The sequence below is a fragment of the Castor canadensis genome, chromosome 2, assembly GCF_047511655.1.
Source record: "Castor canadensis chromosome 2, mCasCan1.hap1v2, whole genome shotgun sequence".
In the NCBI taxonomy this organism is placed as follows: Eukaryota; Metazoa; Chordata; class Mammalia; order Rodentia; family Castoridae; genus Castor; species Castor canadensis.
Genome location: NC_133387.1, coordinates 19940062 through 19960932, shown reverse-complemented (window position 1 = coordinate 19960932; position 20871 = coordinate 19940062). Strand labels below are relative to the sequence as shown.

The following is a 20871-nucleotide window of genomic DNA, read 5'->3' as shown; positions in this document are numbered from 1 at the left end:
TGTCAGTGGTAAAACTGTGTCTAAACTTATAGCAATAATGAGACATAGATTTTCACCTAGCCCCATGCCTGAGAAATAGTAAGTGCTCCAAAAATTCTTTTATTGAATTAAATACTAACTGAATGAATTCTGAAAAGACCACAATTGGATGCATGTGTGGACTGGGTAATTGCCTTCTAATTCAGAATCTCCTAATTCTGACTCTCCCACAGCACACACTTTAAGAATTCACTAGAACGTTAAGTGTCACATGGTTGGGCATATGCATCTGCTTACACCAGTGCTAAAGCAGGTGCTGGTCTTTTCATACCCTCTCTGTTGCACATCAGTTTCTCGCAATTTCTAGCACAATCTCCTCATTTCCAAGACTGAGGAAACAGAAGGAGGATAGGAGTGGAAAACCAATGAAGCTATCCAAGCCTATTAAACCAATGAAGCTATCCAAGCCTAGGACCCTGCCTAGCTGAGTTTCTAACACTGCACTTACTCTGGCTAACACAAAAAAGACTGGCACTTTTTTTGTCAGTTGTTTTTATAACACACGTTGACATATTTTAGGGGGTTGTGCCTCTTCCAAGCTAGAATTTAGGCTGTACAGCAGACCTGGGTCTTGTCCATTCCGGGTTTTCAAATTGCATGACAATTTAAATTCATTTTGTACATGCAATTGCTTTGAAAAGAAATATGCTATGAAGGAAGGCTCCCTCCTCTAAAAAGTGTTCCCCACCCCCACCCCCACCCCCATAAACATATCTAATTGTTCACTTTTCATTTCATAGACTGTACTTTCTTTTTAAAGGCCCATTTATGTTCTACAAGACAGGCTCTTTCTCCAAGATTAACATTTCTTATGATTGTTCCTGACAATGGATCCACTTCCAGAGGCCCTGCTAAGGATAACCAAAAAAGGGCATGGAGCAGGCTGGTTTTGGCAGCCTGCTTGCAGTTTCAGAGCTTTTTAGGTCTTGGTTTTTCTGATGAGTGATTTCCTGAGCATGCCTAGGGAATGACAGGCATCTGCACAGGCAGACTGCATCACCTTGGCAGGGGTGTCGTCACTGGCTGCCTATTAGAAAAACTACAGGACAATGCATACCTCTGACTGCCGACTGTAAACATAGGGGATATGTGTTCACTTAGCATGGACTTCTGGGAGGGGCCAAGGAAGGGCGGTCTGCAGTTTTATTGAATAGGGCAGTGTGCATTAGGCTGCCTGCCTGCTTGCTTGCTCTCTTGCTGTGCTCCTGCTTAAAGGAATCAGCCCTTCCTTTGCGATATCGTTCTTGGGAAGAAGTTGCAGCCTAAGAGGTAAGGCACAGAGCCTTTATTTTTATTCTTGAGAAGCTGGGGACATTCTGCAGGTTTCAGTTAACATTCCTGGCCAAGGTAACTGGAGATACAAGATTGTTGGAAGCAATAAACCTTGTAGATCCCGGAGCCAGCCTGGAATTCCCTGCCCTGAAAATGTTCCCAGAAGGCAAACACAATGAAATTTCAAGTTTTGTTTCTAGAGTGAAGACAAGAGAACATCATATAGTGACATATTCAGAAAGCACTGGGAACTTTGCTTGGGATGGCCTTTTGTTTAGCAGAGCTACATGGAATTGTACCTGGTATCCATAGACCAGTGCCAGCAAGTGTGCTATGCCAGTCCAGCTCCCCCACCCCCAGCAATTTCCTCTGCATCTTTTATTATCAGTTATTTAAAGAGGTTTCTCTTTTTGAATAACAGCAACAACTTTTAAGTTGATGAGAAGTCAAAAAGTGGGTATTTTTGTTTGTTTGTTTGTTTGTTTTTTAGCCCCCCCAAAGGCATTTCTGTATTACTCTGCTACCAGGATTTAAGAACTGATCTTTCGAGCTGCAGGGAAATAAAGTCAGAGGGTTCTAGCAATGGCGCCAGTTGAGTTAATGTCATTAATCTGATACGCGTTAAGACAGAAGATGCCTACCATGATCTGTTTCCTGTAAAACCTACTAAGAGAATGCATGCGCTAGTGGATGTGTTTTTAGAAATCATAGTTAACTTCCTACCAAATTATTTCTTAAGTAAGCTTATTTTCTGTTTGATAGTCTGCCTGAGTATGGCTTGAGAGTGTGAAAAGATGTGGATTGGAAATGTGTTCCAAAAAGGAAGGAGACAGGCTTTTATTTTGAGATAGACGTATCTGGGCATCTTAAACAGTAGCATAAGGCAGCCACTGGGTCGTAGTCTACGATTCCTTTGAGAAAAAGGACAGGGGAATTTTAGTGCTAGGCCAATATAGGCGCAAAAAGTGCCTGAGAACAAAGTGCTTGGCATTCATAGATCCCTTTCAACAACAAGGCTATGCAGATGGACGTGTAAACTGAAATAGTAAAATCCTTCTGGTGGATTTGTCAAAACTAGACATGCATGGCTATGAGTTACGTGAAGACCAGGTGTTATGTGGAAAGAAAGGTAAATCTGATCTTTTTAAAATAAATAACTAAAGGAATGATTTGATTTGATTCCAAGGAGTACTGTGACTTGGGGTTGAGATTCACTAAATTATCTTTTCTCTTTATATTTATAAATTTAAGGGTGATTTCTGGCAAATGCCTTTCTCTCCTTCTAGAAGTGATATATGAGAACAGAATTCCCTGTGAATTTCTTTCCCCGGAACAGTTTTGAGTAAGTGTGAGAGAAAGGCTGCAGGCGAAAGCTATAGTTTGATTATTGTCCTTCCCACGAAGAGATCAAGTTCCAAACTGTTTCACAGTGTTTTTAATGTCAGTCAAAATATGGAGAGCAATTTCTGTTTCAAGGGTTCTCTAAATCATGTAGGGAATGCAGTTTGGAAGGAAATCTATAATCTTGGGATTTGAAGATAAATTCCACTTGGAAACCAGCATCTCAAAATCCTGAAAGTTCAAACTTTTTCTGACCACTTTCTCCCATACTCCCCATGAGGTCCCCATCCCCCATCAACCACAAAAACACATTTTTTGAAATAGCACTGTATCTGTCCTACCATAGATGGAGCAAGGGGATTTTAGTTAATGTTGAACTTAGACAATTCTTTGTACTGCTTCCTGCCTGGTGAGTATTAGCTAGAACACATCTCTCCAAATAGGGAAGTAAACAGAACTCAATAAAACCACAGCATTAGAATTTTCATTCTATTAAATTTATTGAATGGGAAATATAAAGGCAGAATTCCATGTCACTAAAAAAGAATTGATCTTAGTATACATGTGGAATGTACAATGGATTGATCCATGGATTGAGTGTAGGGTTGTTTTAATTGTTCAAAGACAATAGAACATGCAATTTAAAAAATTCAAATCAAGATTGTCTTAAATAAATGCATAATTATTGTATTAGAGTGAGAAGGAGAATCAGGTTCAAACGTCAATTAAAAGATTTAAATGAGATACAAGAAAGCATTTCCAGATAGTGGGACTATAAACAATTCTGACCAATCCCTTATACTGGCCTGAGAGTCTCTGCTCTCTGAAGATGGAATGGGTTGATTTTATGAGGTACCATAAAAGTTTTAGAATCTAGTTTAGGTATTCTCTGTTCCAATGAATAAAATGTACCTCCATAGGCCTTTTCTTAACACACATAGTCATCTCCTTTTGTCATTTTTGTGTTAGCATGATTGCCAATTAGTCATTCTCTAGTGAGACAAAGAGTGACTTAAACATGGACATGAACAGGGATTAGCTAGTTCCCCATCTGCCTGTTGTCTGTCACATGGCTTGGAAATGTGGTCTGGTGAGGCCATGATTGGGGGAGCGGGTAGGGGCAGGGAAAATGCTGACAAAGTGGAATGCAAATAGCATGGTAGGACTAAGGAAGAGGTTAGAAAGATATTGCCAAAGAATTTTCAAACTTTAAAAAGAAGTTTTCTGGGTAAAATCTCTCAGAATCTGAAAATAAAACTATTAGTTTCTTTAATTGAAAGTCCATCTATAACTAATCAAAATTCCCACAGGTTCCGAAGAGCTGGGTAACTTAAAGGAGATACTTTCAGCTCAGGCTTAAGTATGAGCATCAAGATGAGACCTCAGTTCTGGTTTTGGTTCTTCTACTTAAATAACCATAACCTTTGAGGAAGTCCTCAAGTCTTTGGCCTCATGTATAGAAGGGGCACTGGAAAGTTTCTCCTACATTCCATAGTACTTAAGATGTCCAAATGAGATGAGGCCTATGTCCCTCTCCCCTGTGGTATATATACCCTAAACTGCTTTCAATTTGAGTCCTCTGGATGTTATACTCACCCTGGGTGGTATCCTCCACTTCTTATCTCCTATTCCTAATTATTTCCTTAGTCTTTATATTTGAGGGTCCTTGAGTGGTACCTTCCGGCTCCAAGTTCTTTCTAGAACCCTAAACCCAGAGTCTTAGGACTCTGGTGTATCCCAATGTTGTCTGAGGTTTAGCTGTAAGGACACAGATATCAGGAAATAAAAGATGATGGGCCATTAGTAGTGTAAAGCAATATCCAGGCACTGGAAAATTTGAAGATCCAGGTGAATAGAAGACCAATGATAAAGTGCTGACAACAGGAAGGCCTTAGTAAATGAGGCGGTTTCTCTGCCTCCAGGCAAAAGCATGGAATTAATCCTAGCATGTCAAGCCTGGGCCTTGGAGGGAGGATGAGGTAATCAGGAGCGCCTGGCTGTGGTTCCTGTTGGTATTGAGACAAGACTGCTCCAGGGAACTTGCCTCTCACCTCTCTTGGCCTCAGCCTGTGGTATTCCCAACTGAGATTGAGCCCTGGTAGCATCTCTAACTTCCTAACTCCAGTCCTCCAACCCACCAGCAACTGTAACCCCTATCCAAACGTAGAGCTTTCTTGGACCAGCATTGGAAATTAACAGGAGTGGAGCCCAGCTCTAAAATTTGGCTCAGACAATATCAAAAGTGTCAAACACAGATATGTTTTAGATAGGTAAAAAACTACTTCTCTTTTTGAGGCAGAGGAAGAAAAGTTAAGAGCAGGCAGAACCAATGTGAGGGCATTTCTATAGTAAGAAGCCACTCTGTTTCTGTCCCCCAAAACTTACAATTGGCTGGCAGTATGTGCGAGTCGTAAGAGGAGAGCAGAAGGGGAGGACGGTGAGGAAGAGGGGATGAGGTTGTCTCTGTTGGTCCATTGTTCTTCCCCATGTTGTTAATGACATTATGGAGACCTGAGAATCTGCAAAAAAAACCTCTATATCCTTATGTCCTGTATAAATTCACCCTTTGGTTGTCCTGTGATTGACCCTTGAAGGGGGGAGATAAACGTGGAAGTATGGACTCCCATGGGAAACAAGGGTGGATGCAATCAGAATATAAGAGCAGGTGTCGTTATTTATTTATTTACTTACTTACTTACTTACTTACTTACTTAGAGACAGAGTCTTGCTATGTAACCCAGGCTGGCCTCAAACTCACGATCCTCCTGTTTCAGCCTCTCTAGCGCTAGGATTACAGACATGCACCACCACACCCAGCTAAGAGGTATCCTTCTTGTTTCCCAGATATGGAAGGAAGAATAGGATGGTTATAAATACACGGATTTGTAGGAGGAGACTGCCTCATACAGCCTCCATTCAAAGAAAAGGTGGCCATCTCCAGAGAAGGAGCCGTTTTCTATGGGGAATTTGTCAGGACTGGAGACATTCAGGAATGGCTGCTGTTAAGCGTGTGTATCAAGAGTTTAATTAAAGGACTGCTAAGCAGCAGGGAGGGAATAGTTGAAGGAAAGTAATTTTTTAAACATTTTAAGCAAATTGGGTGTTCTTTGTAAGTTTTCATTTTAATGCATGTGTGTGTTTTTTTATATATAGCAATGATGGATAACTTGAAGATAAATTGCTTTTTAATTGTTTCCTGAGGGTTCTGGCATTGGTTTGTGAATATGCAGTTGAAAGCACTTAACGACCAGGAAATCATCTTACTTGGAGAGGAACATATTAAGTAGGAATATATAATTAGTTCCTTTTACACCCACATGTAGCATTCCCTCTCACTTCTCTCAACATACTTTGCTGGTGAGGGGGTCACGGGGAGCTAGGCAGACCTCACCTATGTGCTAAAGGCTGGCAGGACCATTGCAAAGTGTCCACAGGGACAAGAGCCAGTAGGCATCAAAGATACCAGTTTCACTGGGATCTGGAGGGCTAGTCTTGGCTGAAATGGCTATAAAGTACAAAAATAGGCTATGTTGTAAATCACAGCCAAGTGAATAAAGGAGAAATAGCAAAAAACAGAAGTCAGGCAGTTTTAGAAACAAAAATCACACTTAGTGAGACAGTGCATGGACAGGAAAGTAAAGTATGGTAGGGTTGTTGGCACCGTACTCAGGACAAGTAGATCCTTACATTAATAAATTTCAGTAGATCAAGTAAATGGATAGGTTTATAAGATACAGGCTTAATAACAAAGGGATGGTATTACAAGGAAATAAAGAAACCAAACCAGAACCATGGTCCAAAGAGTGAAGTTAGAATCAAAGTGAGTAAAATGATCTCAGGAGAGAACTATGGATCTCTATCAGTGTGTTCCCTTTCATGTACCTCAGCTGCGACATGTGTCTTCTGTTTCTTTCTGTTGTTCTGTCACCTGGAAAATTCCTTCTGTGCTTCTAGGTCAAATTCTTAGAAAGGAGGTCTGATTGGCTCAGCTAATAACTTTTGTCTTCATTTGCTAACTCCCTTAGAAGGAAGGGTCATCAAAGGCACTGGCAAACCAACAGATGAATTACTCAGTGTACCTGACAGCCACCCTACTCCTATCAGAGGTCACCCCTGGGGCAAAGAAAAGTCCAGTAGGCAATTTTAGTTAGAAGAGAGAGTTGGGCATGGAAGGCAAATAGCTGAAGTATCCAACAGTTCTCAATTGATATCATTTGAATTTTTATGTGAATAAATTCCTAGAGAGGCAAATCCTCATTACCATGACTATACAGTAGTTGATGATGACCTTGGCATGGCTTGATGAACCAATGTTAAGGGAGGCTAACCTGGAATCATCTATTTCAGAAAAACTGTAGAGAAAAGCACTGTGAGCATTTTTGTTGGCAAGAAACTCATGTAAGCCATAGGTTTGACATGGCTTCCTCCAAATGAAAGCAATCTTCAAATTCAGTAAATAGCAATCTAACAACTTAGTAAATAAAAGCAAATATATCTCAATATAAATCTTAATACTTTACTAAGCCAAATGCATAAAAGCTGGTGTACTCTTAACCAATGGAAGTTTCAGGTCTATTTCCCCTGTGACCTTTCATCCATTGATACCTGTCACGATGTCATCAAGCAGAGGTCAAGTACAGTAAAAGATCCTCTGCCTTCGGCTCAGTGACCACATTTGGAGATCCATACTCTGTTCTGGGTTCATTCTTCAGAGAGGCATTGACAAATGTGAACCCAGAAGTGGGCATCAAAGCTGGAGATGGACAGGTGAGCCAAACAGATGAGGAATAGATAAGAAATCTGGACCTATTTATCCCAAAAGAAAGGAAATGGAGGCACCATATATATGCCTTCCAGTATTTGAAGTACTTTTATGTGGCGATGGGAGAAAGCATTTGTCTCTCCTAAGAGCAGAATTGAATGCACAGATTCATGGAATTTTTAAGCTGGACAGAACATTAGGCTATCATTTAGCCCAGGGAATACATATCATCTTCCTTTTGACTACCAGATCCAGCCAATTGGTATGTTAAGAAGGACTCTGAGGGTACATCTAGTCTCACAGGGAGAAAAAAATGCTGTCATTAATAATGATCAGTAGCAAGATTGTGGAAGAAGAGCCGTGGCTACTCATGGGCCATGTTTTATACTATGTCATGTATGTAATCTGTAGGTTCCTGATTTCTGGGCCTTGATCCCTGGAAGGCCAAGAGCTATCACAAAAGGTAAACAAATATAAGTATGCAGCTAGTGCTCAGCAGCGTAAATAATAGTGTTTTCCAAATAAATGGACCTAAGACATATAATTCCATTGTGCATGGAAGGGGTAAGAAATTTGGAATCTTAAGAAATTCTTTTTTAATGAAAGGAGCTGGGCCAGGTGTGTAGCTGAGTGATAGAGTGTTTACCTAGCACATACAAGGCCTTGGGCTGATCCCCAGCACACACACACACACATACACACACACACACACAAACCAGCAATCTATTTTTCATTTTCCAGATGAGAAACTAAAGCTTAGCCACACACATCCAAGTAAAACTATATAGGTTTCTTTGATTAATGTCTGCCTGTCTTATTAGTCAGTAAGATCATAAAGGCACAGAAATCTGTTTTTTTTATTAATATATATCCTGTGCCTGATACACGGCAGAAATACTTGTTGAATGAAAAAACAAACCAAGGGACTTGACCAAGAGCATCCAGCTAACCAGTAGTAAAGACTGTTCTAAAACATACAACTCCTAAGTCCCAGGTCATTACCAGATTGCTTTTTCCTGATATGAATGAAATAACACAGTGCAGCCCAATTTTACTATCTTAAGCAGCATCTTAATCAGAATTAACTATAGAGATTTTTGAAAATACATATCCCTGAGACCTGTCCCCTGGAGATCCAATCCAGTAGGTCTCGCTAGAGTGGGGTCCAGGTATTTGCAGTTTGTAAAAGCTCCCTGGTAGTTCTGATGAAATATTCTGCCTCAGAAACAGCTCTGTACACCTATGCGTGTGATAATTTATCATAGATGATGGAATTACTTATTCCTCACACACCTATTATTTTAGTTTTTAATGATTTTTTTCCTAAAAGTTACAGCTATATATCCCAAATAATCAAATTTCCCAGATAGTTTCTTTGGAAGAAACTAAAGTGCTTATCTGAAAATTTCTCCAGCTTCCCCTACTTCTCTTGGTTTAAGCATAAATTTGTCAACTCTACAAGGTCATCCTTCTGATGGGATTTCCAGGGTTTGCTTTTGAAAAGCATTGAAAGTGTGGCAAGAATAAAATTTCTCACAGCATTTCCACTTCTTGTTCCAGTCACCATTACTAAGTGAAATTTAGGCTTTGGAGGAGGGGTAAATCCAGGAAATTTTTTGTTTTTAAGGGTTTCTATCTTTAGGATATTTTGCAGATCAGTTACTTTAGGTTATTTCTCTTCCCAGGAAAAAACCAAAGATAAACTTCCGTGTTCTCCACTTTTTGTGGCAAGGGTGTACAAATCCTGAGAGGGGAGAAGTATCCCCACCCTCACTCCACATCTCTTATAAGACTGGGGACATCACAGTCTCTGGCTTAGATACTACCCTGGGGGGCCCTCTCACAAGTATATAGGCTGTAAGAGACAAGAGTCATATACTAAGGTGATAATTTACTTTTGCAGGACAGAAAATTCATTAGTAGGGTCTTCCTTTATTCAACAGTTAAGAATTATTTCCTCTGTATTATGCAGAAAGTATCTGCCATATTCTGGGTACTGATTATCTGATAGTCACTAAAGGTTATGCAGGTAAAAGTTTCTCTCTATGATGTCCTGATCCAATAGAAATGTCCCTTTACATAAGGGAGCCAATCAGAACGTCTCTGTTATTCAGTTGCATGCGTATTCGTGATGGGTGCATATCAGTGCATATTTGTTTCTTTGCTTATTATTTCCTATGCTCTTACAAGTATTATGAAAACAAGGACTTTGGTTTTTTAGTACTTTTTTTTAGCCTAAAAAGTATTGTGCCCCATATGTACTATTAATAAATGAGTTAAATGAGTAAAAGGAATAAATGTCTGTCATTTCTTCTTATACAAATACTGGAATCAATGCTTATATTGGAGTTCACTGATTCCTGACTAATATTATTATTCAGTGCTTAGAACAATATGTGGCTCATGCTAGGTAGTATATAGATATTAGATACAAATTAACTAATCTTGATAACAGTCAATTTTACAGAAGAAGAAACCCAGTTAACATCTAAGGTCACAGAGCTAGTTAGTATGTGGCAGAACCAGGATTCAAATCCAGATAATCTGTCTCCATAGTCCACAGGCTTAACTAGCATGCTATGCCACTATCACTAAAGGCACTAAATGGACAGAGACTCCGTTTTTGTGTGTGACTCTAGAGATGTGACCTCTTTGAGAACAAACTTTGGAGTCAGAAAGACTTGAGTTTGTGCCTCAGATTTACCACTTTCTACTTGTTTCTTCACCCAATTATGAAAGTAGAATAATTATTCCCTCATTTTATAGTGATCATAATTAGAAGTAATTTCTCTAAACTGCTTTTCACATGAGTGATGGTAAATTATGAATCATCGGTTTTCAGCTATGACTGCCTATGGAGGCTCTCAGCAGGCTCCACACCTTTAGCCACACGCTCTCCCATTTTTCCTCTTCTATGACCATCATGTAAATGGAGTAAAAGGAACCAATTTCTTCCATGTTTGGAGTCACCATGACGGAAGTCTAAAACCAATAGATATAAATGCTAAGAAACCCTATTTCAGATTTGCATGAACATTTTTTAACTATGTCTATCTGTCTCTGAAGCATGGAGCACCCTGCTCTGCAGACAATGATGGTCTCCACTATCTTCTTCAACTTGAAGGTTTACTACTTATCCTATCAATGTTACTTAACATTCTAAGTAATGTAGCATGGCTAAACAGTCATCATTCCTAAGGCTGGGTTGTTTAGTAAGGTTTCAGTGTTTTAGACCTGTAATGAGAGAAAGAAAGAGTAGGGAAGAGGGAAGAGAGAGGAAAAATGGGGTGGGGTCAGGGGAAAAAGAATAAAAATACTAAATTTGAGAGAAGTTCAGAGAAAGTGCATAGCAATAGACTGCCAGTTATTCTGACCCCTTACAGGTTAAGGATGGTTGAAAAGATAACTAACTCATTCAACTACCTTGCTGGTATACTTGCTATGTGTCAGTGCTTTTCCAGCTGAGGACTACTGTCTCAGAATAACAGAGTAAATCAAATAACTTGCCTAAAGCCACACAACTGGCAAATGGCTGAGGTGGATTCAATGCCACTCCTTGACTCCCATTTTTCTACAGCTGTCTGTTCTGTGTCTTCCCTCAGGAAAAATGATGCAAACCAGAGCAGAAGGTTTCCATAACCAATCATTATAACTTGTCATTGAGCCATACTGAAGTTCAACTAGACAAACACTCTTGTCACTCCTTGCCATATAAGGAAACAGTGCTAAACACCATTCCTTACACTTCTGACTCAAGAGGTTGTTCAAGTTAGAGTCACACAGCATAAGAATCTAGGCCTATATAAGTTAGGAAAGAAAGAAAGAAACAAAAAAAGGCTGCAGAAATGCTTTTGTGTTTTCCTTTCCTGGTAGCTGAGAGATTTAAGTAAGCAGCTTTCACAGTCCCTCTGACCCAGAAAGAATTAGGTAGTGAAGGATTAAACTACTCGAATAAATACTTCAAGTTATTTTGGTTTGATTTATGTCTAATTTAAGTATTCAAAAGGCCAGGACAGGGTTGATTCTGTAAGGACTAGATGGGAAGTTGAGGACTATACCTCTGTCCAAGTAAAGAAATTAGTGTCTACTTGCCTTCCCAGCTACTTTCAGAAATATTAATTTTTAATAAGAGTCTGCCTTTAAGTTTGACCTTCTTGCCAGAAGCTCAGAACATTCATGTGATCAATCAATCTTTGCCTTCATCATCATCTGGTGATTATAGAATGCAGGTCCAATAGCAAGCTTCATGGGAGAAATTGAGGCATGAGCAATTGCAATTATTTGCTCAAGATCAGCCAGTCCAATCTTGCCATGGGGAGTACATACTCTTTCAGATAATTATAAGAACCATTTCTTAGCTCAGGGAAAGAAAAGACTAAACAATCTCATCAAATTCTCCTAACTCCCATTGGAGCTGGCCAGACTATATCTGGAGCATTAGTTTCCTAGAGCTGCCATAACAGAGTACCATAAACAGAACTCTATTTTCTTATCATTGTGGAGGTGACAAGCCCAAAGTCGAGGCATCATTGGAGTTGGCTACTTTGAGCGCTGTGAGAAAGGCTCTGTTCTGGATGTCCCTTTGGCTCATGGATGACAATGTTCATGTTCATGTAAGCATCCTCCCTCTGGGAGTCTGTGTCCAAATTTCCTCTTCTTATAAAGACACCAGTTAAAACAGATTAGGACCCATCCTAAGCACCTCTTTTACTTGATAGTCTCTGTAAAGACCTATAAGGTAACAAATATAATCACATTTTGAGGCCCTGGGAGTTGGAACTCCAGCAAATCAATTTGGAGAAAGACACAATTCAACCCATGATATGCCCCAGTTCAAAACCCATGTAGCGTATTTCCTGAAACTCCAAGTGCAGAAGACCCTATTGCTGATGCTATCCCATCCTTCCTCTGAGTGTAGAGAATGCTTTGCTAGAAATCACTTGACCTTTTGAACTTGTCTTTGACATTTGCTTTCAGCCTTTCACAATATAAAATTCTGATCCAGTGAAAAGTCAAAAGAGGTCTCTGAAATGACGCACTGAGGCACAGCTTTGCATGCTGTGGCCTATCTGTGGAAGGCTGGGAAACCACAGTGGCAGACAGTCTGGTATGCAGCCATCAGGAGTGGGGGAGGGAGCTGGTGGGAAGACTGGGGCTGGGAGGCAGCCTGTGAGTCTAAGAGGCAGAGGGCTGAGGGAGAGGTGAGCAGCTCTGGATCAGTGCCCTGGGCCAAGGAGGCAGCAACAAATGGAGCTGTGTGAGCAGCTACATGGGGGTGAAAAGAGAGGATGGCTATTTTCAGTCATTTTTATACAAGCTGATCACCACCACAAATCCTCCCAATACAGAGGAAAATATTAGAAGCCTACATGTATTTGTTCTCGGAATCATTTGTCTCTTGTCCTTTTTTTGTTTCTGTCTCTTCTCTATTCATCTTTAAAATTTTACATACTTTCCTCGCAATGGCCCTCTTGATTTTATCTGGGTTTGGTCTACCAGAGTTCATATAACTTTTTCTCTTTTTGTTTCCTTTAGCCAGTCTCTCCCTTCCTTAAAGTCTTCTTGGTATCGATGCCCCAGCTTCAGTCCTGCTCATGGCAACTCTGTCTCAGGCCAGAGGCAGTCTCTAGAGGAAGTGACTGTATCACTTATCTTCCAAACTGCAGCATTTTTTAAAGGAAAGGGAGGAGCTATTAATAACTTCCCTAAAATAACAGTCCTAACCTGGGACCATCTAAATTTCTATATTCTATTATATCCTCCTCCATCTCTCACTGTGTCTTGTCTCACCACTTAAATTCCTCCTTCCGCCTTTTTTTTGGCACAGTCTTGACTGCAGCTTAGGAGACCATATTTGTCTGCCATGATGCATGCAGCAAATATTCCTTGCATTTCTGAGATAAATCAAGGCACAGCTGAGCATACACACTTATACACACACACACCCACACCCACACACACACACACTTCACAATAAACCAACAAATGTTACAAGCTGCACTGGGTCTCAGGTAAGCCCTGACTGGGTTATCCACCATCTCAGCACTCCTGCCTAGGTACTAAAACAATCCTCACACCCAATAAATGTCCATAACTAAAATATAGATGTTTTCTGTTTGTCCCAACTCTCCCAGGACATACTTCTTATATGTGTATATATGAACACTAGTGTTAAAAATGGTGAAAACATTTGGCCTGAAAAACAAAAATAAAATGACAGTCAAAGCTAACTGCATTGCTTTCATTATGACATCAGTAATCTGGAGTGTTTATCTTCTAAAGCCATATATACCAAAGACGAGCAATGACTGCTGTAGGTTTAACATAAGTAGAAATAAATTTTAAAGTAAAAAGGTAGAATAAACATTCACTCAAGTCTCTTTCAGATATACTTCTTCATATGATTCAGTCATATGCAATTTATGGTTCATTCTGAAACATTGTGCAGGGTTCATTCTGAGTTATGCAGGGAAATCCTACAGCCCTTTTCAGTTCTGAAGGGAGAAAGGGCCTGGAACATGTTTCTTCTGCAAATTGCTGGAATCCAGTCCTCAGATATCTGAAATACTTGATGGCTCAGAACCATGTCAACAAGAAGAAACCACTCTCATCCTTTTCAATTTTTTTGTACTTATTTGGGAATTTTGACCAAATAAGTCAAAATTTCTCTTCTTTTCCAAGTACACTGAAAATTAGTGACTGAAGAAAGAAAACAGTGGAATAAGATACTTTATGAAAGGAAATAAGAATTCGATTAAATTTCTCTTCTTCTTTCCTCCTTCCCTTTTCCTCCTCTTCCTCCTGCTTCTCCTGCTCCTCTTCTTCCTCCCTTGTTTGTATTCGTCACCATCTTTATTTTCTGTTTCTTTTCCTATTGAGATTTATAAGTTGGAAATGCCCTATTATTGTTAGCAAGCCTTCTGTTTTTGCCATGGTGGCCTATGGCTCTCTTGCTTCTGTATATCTTTTTTTTACAAAGATTGATGATAGCAATAACCTTCAGCCACACTTTGTAGGTTAGGTTTATAGATAAGGTAATATCTATCCATAACCCTAAGATTTGATGGGGTAGTTAGGATCAGCCAGTCTGGGCCCGCTGACTGACCTGTGTTTGTGTAAGTAGAAAGAGAGGAGAGTAGGAGTTTGAAAGTTGTTTTTGTTTTTAAATTTTTAAAAACTCTAATGTCTTTCTGTATTTTGACTCTTAGACATGCTGTTAAAATAAAATAGTTGCTCTTTCTTATGTGAGTACTTCCTAGGTTGCTATTTCTTTTTCAAGAGACTGCAGTGAGGTTTAATCTTCTGGTGCCTTGGCTCTCATATTTTGTAGGGCCCTCAGATTCAGGTGGTGGCCAACTGGAAAAGGAGCTCCAGTTCCTGCCTCCAGTCCAACCCTGATAACCTGTCTTACTCTGAATGACCTCCTTGTGCCTCAGAGTCCCTAATTATAAACTGCCCTTGTCCTTGCCCTTCTCTATAATGCCCAGGTAGATAGGAGCAATGAGATTTTAATACAAGGGGACTTTCGGTAGTAAAGTATCCTCAGACAAACACATGGTCTTGTTTTCTTTCTCCTTTGCAGTAGGAAGATTCTTGCTGGGTGTTTTTTTTTGTTGGAAATGTATCACGTACTCATACATACTAAGTTCATATTTGATGTTTCTGACAATTATCCCATGCATGCCAGCTTCAGCAGACTCTTGTTTCCAGGGCTGCCCCATTCCCAGTTTCAGCCTTTCCTCCTTTCATTTTTTTTTAAATTTAATTTTCTGTGCTGAGTGTGGTGGTTCACACCTTTAATCCCAACTACTTAGGAGATAGCTAGGAGGATTGCAGTTCAAGGCCAGCCCAGGCAAAAAGTTAGTGAGACCCTATCTCAACGAACAAGGCAGGGGGTTGGAGGCATGGCTCAAGTTGTAGAGTAGCTGCCTACCAAGCATGAGATCCTGAATTCAAACCGCAGTACAACAACCCCCCAAAAAAGCCAGACTTTTTTGTCTGACTATAATCTCAACTACTAGGGAGGCAGAGGTAAGAGGATCACGGTCCAGGCAAAAGCATGACACCTTATCTGAAAAATAAACTAAAAGCAAAAAGGAGCGCAGTTTGACACAAGTGGTAGAGTACTTGCCTCCAAACATGCAAGGCATGTATAGTTTGGAAAATCGGGAATCATATACCAGGTTAACATGGTTAATAGTTTCACTACTCACACTATGTTAGATTATTTCTTCCATATGCATTTTCAATTTTGTAGTTGACATATATTTATTTGTACTATTTATTGGGTATGACACTAATTTAATATTGGCACTCTTTGTGCATGTTAGGCCTCTGAAGCAAGTAGATTCCTTCCTATCCTCATCTTTAAAAGCAATATTGACAGTCATCTTGTTTGGAGACACTCAAAGAACCCCACAGTGCTGAAAAGGGGTGCTTAAGACAAGAGTACCATTCAGTCGAAGCTTTTTCCCTATTGTAGTCAGGAAAGAATTTTGAAGGGCTTTATGTGCAACCTGCGCACACGGTGAAAAACTGCAAACCTTAGCTTCTTCTTGCCCACCGAGTCCCAAACATTTCCTTCATTAGCATTTACGTTTCGAACACGAGAGTACATGTGTGAACACTCTTGTGCTTTGTAACCTCTGTGATTTTATATATATAATATATAATATGAATATATTGAAGTTTACAAATGCTCTATGCACCAAAAGGGTAAAAATAAAAGAATAGAAGAAAAACATGTTTGATCCTAGCAACTGCGCTTGGGGTTAAGCTTGCATAGCAATTATTTGGGTGGGTTGTTGTATTTTTATTTTTCTTTAAATAAAATTTTATTTTAGAATACTTTCAGTTTTATAGCTGCAAGAATATTACAGAATTCTCATACTCTCTATTCAATTCCATCTATTATTTACTTTACTGTGACATTTGTCACAAATAATGAAGCCATAATTGTCCATTATTATTAATAAAATGCCATACTTTTTTGGCTCTTCTTAGTTTTTCCACAATGTCCTTTATTTTTCAAGCACCTGGGATAATTTTTTATATGGGAAAAATTTAATATTATGTACATCCTGGAACTGTTAATGGAACTGTAATACACGAGTGAAAGTCATATAAGCTAACTCATTTCTTGAACATAAGCTTACTGGACCAGCAGTTTCTTGAGAAATTTCCACTTGACCTAGGCTTCCTCTGGTTTCTGGTTTGTTTCCTTTGAGACCACTAGTAGATTTTTCAGCCTTCTCCACTCTGATTCCAGACACTGGCACCCTATTGCTGATATCACTGAGGCTGACCATCCTAAACAGATGGTCATAACCATCATCACATATATACCATCACACACACACACACACACACACACACACACACACACACAGTTGTAGGCAGAAGCATTAGCTTGATGTTTTTCTGGCTGTTGAACAGCTGACACTCTGCTCTTCATAACACAGTTACTTGTGAGTTTTGACACTAATAGAAGACATAAAAGGAAAAGAAGGAGGAAAAGGAGACAAAAGGGAGAAGGGGACTGAAGAGAAGGAGAAGGTGGGAGAAAAGAAAGAGGAAGAGGAAAAGGAGAATGAGGAAGAGAAATGTTCAGTTTTAATGTTCCCTCAAATCTTGAAATCAAAAGATTTGTGTTAGTTTAAAAATACCATAATTCATGAAAACTATTTATTGGCAACAAAGAGGTAAATTGTGAAAGGGCTTGCTTCCTAAAATATCTTAATAATTGTCTTCCAAACTGTCTTTGAAACATGAATTAGCAGTGCACAATAGCAGAAAGAATCCATTTAACTCAGTTTATACCATTGAGTAACATGACATCAGTTAAGCAACTCAATCTTCTGCAGTATTGACTGTAATAATGAAAACATTGAACTAGATGTAGTCTCCTCTGCCCCAAAGTTGTTTTGATTTGTGACTTTATAATCTCTCCTTTTTATAAGGCTTATTGTTATCAAGGTTTCTTCTTTACTAGTATGCTTTCACTGAAAAATTCTACAAAGAGGAAAAGAAAAGCTGAGTGTAGTCCAAGTGCTAGTTACAAATGAATTGATTTAAGGAGAACCAGTCACTTGATTTATTACTCTTTGTTTTTAAAGTTAATTATGTGTAAAGATATAATCTAACACTTATTGCAACTGAATCAATAAAGATGGAAATATACCTTGATGATGAAATGTATCTTCCTTGGTGTCTTCCTATCAAAATAATTTGGGATAATCTATTTATCAATGAGTAAAGCTAATATTCTGAACTCAGAGAATTTTCTTTAAAATTCTTCATAGTAACAATGCCAGCACATTGATATAGCTATGCAAGCATCAATAAAGCTGGTAAGAGATACTTTTTTATAAAAGGAAAGATTGAATCAACTCTCAAATAGGAAGCCATCAAAGTCAAGGAAGAAAGAAAGAGCTCAAGGCTTGGGTTAGAAATGGTTACTAAGTTCAGCCATCTGTTTTGATCTTTCCTATTCCACATGTAGCTATATAGTTTACATAAAAGTATCTCTCAAGAGGATCAGAAAAAACGGATTTATGGAACCAGATGTGAGCTAGCATTTCTACAGGTGTGGCTTTGCAGCTGAAAGAACATGTTGTACCAGAGATGGAGTTTCTTCTTATGTAATCAGTATAAATTACCACTAGACTTTTACAGAGGTTGATAAAGCAAACATGTGTCATTTGGATTGGCCTTCTGGTATATAAAGAGACCTTGATTCACTTGGGGCAAAACATGAAAAAAATGCACCATTTAATATATATAAAAGATTTGGTAGAAAATACCTCAAAAGTGATCGAGCCAGAGTACAGAGGAAATAACTGGTGAAGAGATGGAAACTATGTTTATGTATTTTCTTCATCAAGAAAGGCAAGGCATAATTCATAAATCTTGTCTCTCAACATCTGACAGGAAAGGGCCAGGAGAATGAAAATTATTACTGGACTGGGAACAACAAAAACAAAAACAAAAAAGTAGAACACCAGAGAAAAAGATGTAAGAAGTGTAGAATTTGTTAACCTAAAGAGGCAAATGTCTTTAAAATATCTTTAGATGGTACAGAAAGTCAGGGATATCAGAAAAAAAATATCAACTTGGTAAATTGCAGAGTATTTTGACAATTATACACAAAATGAATTTTAAAATTCTAGCCAGTAAAAATGTTCCTGTTAATATATATTGTGTCAATAGAGTATTTAATACAAATGTTTTATTTTTTAAGTCTTGGTGGTTTCAATGGTAGATTTTACAATGAAACAGAAATAAACACTTATACTTTAGGATTTCTAATTTACTTAAACTTTTTAAATTAAGTTTAATTGTATTATTCAAATCTCTTCTGCTCTTGCTTATTTTTCTTTTTTAACCTATTAACTTCCAAGACTGCTAAGTTAATATCTACCACAATGGTTGTAGATCTTTTCATTTCTCCTTATAAAAGTTGTGATTATTTTTGGTAATGTTTTAAGGCCATGTTGAGTGATACACATAAGCTCATGGTGTTTAAATACTGATAGAATATTCCTGTGATTACTAAGTAATTCATTTTGCAGCATATTTTGTCTGTTATTGATATTGCTATGATATTTTTCTTTTAATTATTTACCTATTATACAAATGTGAAAACTTTTCTAATATTTCTGCAAAATTATTTCAAAGTGAGTCTGTAATAAATAGAATATAGATGGATCTCTAAATCCAGAAAGACAGATTTCTATCATTTAACATATGACATATTTCCATTATGTCATACATTAATATTAAATAATTTTATGTTGTCAAATACTTGCTTAACATGTTTTTCCTCAAGCTTGTATTTTGAGTAAAATGCTGCTAAGCTTAATGCAATGAGTCTGATATTTTTATCTTTAAAAGACACAGTGATAGACTCTATTCCAAAAACACATCATACACCATGACCAAATTGGTTTCATTCCAGGGATGCAAGGATGGTTCAACATACATGAATCTATCAATGTAATACAGCAAATAAACAGAAGCAAAGGACAAAAATCACATGATCATAGCAATAGATGCAGAAAAAGGCTTTGACAAAATTAAGTACCCTTTCATGATAAAAACACTGAGGAAACTAAGAATAGAAGGAATGATCCTCAATATAATATAAAATCACATATGATAAACCTATAGCCAACAGTATTCTAAATGGAGAACTGAAACCATTCCTGCTAAAGTCAGGGATGAGATAAGGATGTCCACTTTCCCCACTCTTATTTCAATATAGCTTTGAAATTCCTAGCCAGAGCAATAAGACAAGAGAAAGAAGTAAAAGGGATTCAGATCCGGAAGTCAAGCTATCTCTATTTGAGATGATATGATATTATACCTAAAAGCCCTAAAAACTTCACCAAATAATACTTAAAAACTCCTTATCTCAACCAGCAAAAACCTTTGTTCCTTCCTATTATTGCTTATACTCTCTTTACAACAAAATTAGAATTAAGGGCAAAATAGTTTCTGCTGGGTATTGAGGGGGTGGGGGGGAGAGGGAGGGGGCGGAGTGGGTGGTAAGGGAGGGGGTAGGGACAGTGGGGAGAAATGAACCAATCCTTGTATGCACATATGAATAATAAAAGCAAAATAAAAAAAAAAAACTATGACCTCCTTTTGCAAATTAATAGGAAACAAAATTAATATAACAGAAATCAGTCTCTTATTGTTAATGAAATTCTATACTTTTGGTTCTTATGTTTAGGTCTACATTCCATAGGGAATTAATACTTATGCATAGTGTGAAATAGCAGTTGAGTTTAATTTTTTCTCTTTGTTTATCCAATTGTTCTAGAACAGTTTGTTGGGGAAAAAAAAACCCTTCTTTTCTAATGAACTATACTGACTCTTTTATAGAGAATCAGTTGTCTCCTGTGTAGGTGTGGTTCTATTTCTGCATATTCTCTTCTGTCCCATAGATCTATTTGTCTATTCTCACGCCACTACCAAACTGTCTGGTTGACTGTAGCTTTGTTAATGTTAGACATTTCTTATTTCCTTTCTACTATTGGACATAGGAATTTAGCATTTTATCTGACCTCCCATTTTCCCCCATCCTTACATTATTATAGCTATAAACATTTCCCTAGATGACTACCCAGTGTACTATGATTACATTTAAGTGATTGTATTGGTACCCTCCTTCCCAGTCCCCCGTGATTTAATAATTACTCCACTTCTCTTACCTGCTTGGTTTTCTATTATTAATGCATCCCCCAGAGTACCTGACAGGAATATCAAATCTTTTTTGTTATAGCCAAACATATCAAGTAAATTGTCAATAACTTTTTGTTAGCAATATCCTTTCTGGAAATTTCTTGGAATTTTCTAGGTTTGTTGTATAGCTAGCTATTCTAAATCTTCACTTTGCAGTCACCTTAGGAATTTCCTCCCTAGGATTGAAAGGAATTTCATTTGTATATGGGCTG

At 38.2% G+C, this 20871-nt stretch overlaps 1 protein-coding gene across 4 annotated transcripts in view; it reads left to right on the top strand.

Annotated features, from left to right (window-relative positions):
* Nucleotides 1-20871, top strand: part of Cald1 (caldesmon 1) — a 212496-nt gene that overhangs the window by 27027 nt on the left and 164598 nt on the right. Inside the window, exon 1 of one of the 4 annotated variants that reach the window (XM_074062699.1) lies at nucleotides 1016-1308. The exons of 1 other annotated variant lie outside the window; for it this stretch is intronic. The gene's annotated coding sequence lies outside the window, so the exon portion shown is untranslated. Of the gene's footprint in view, nucleotides 1-1015; nucleotides 1309-20871 lie in introns of those variants that run through there. 2 more of the 4 variants (XM_074062711.1, XM_074062718.1) reach the window with 2 other exon arrangements.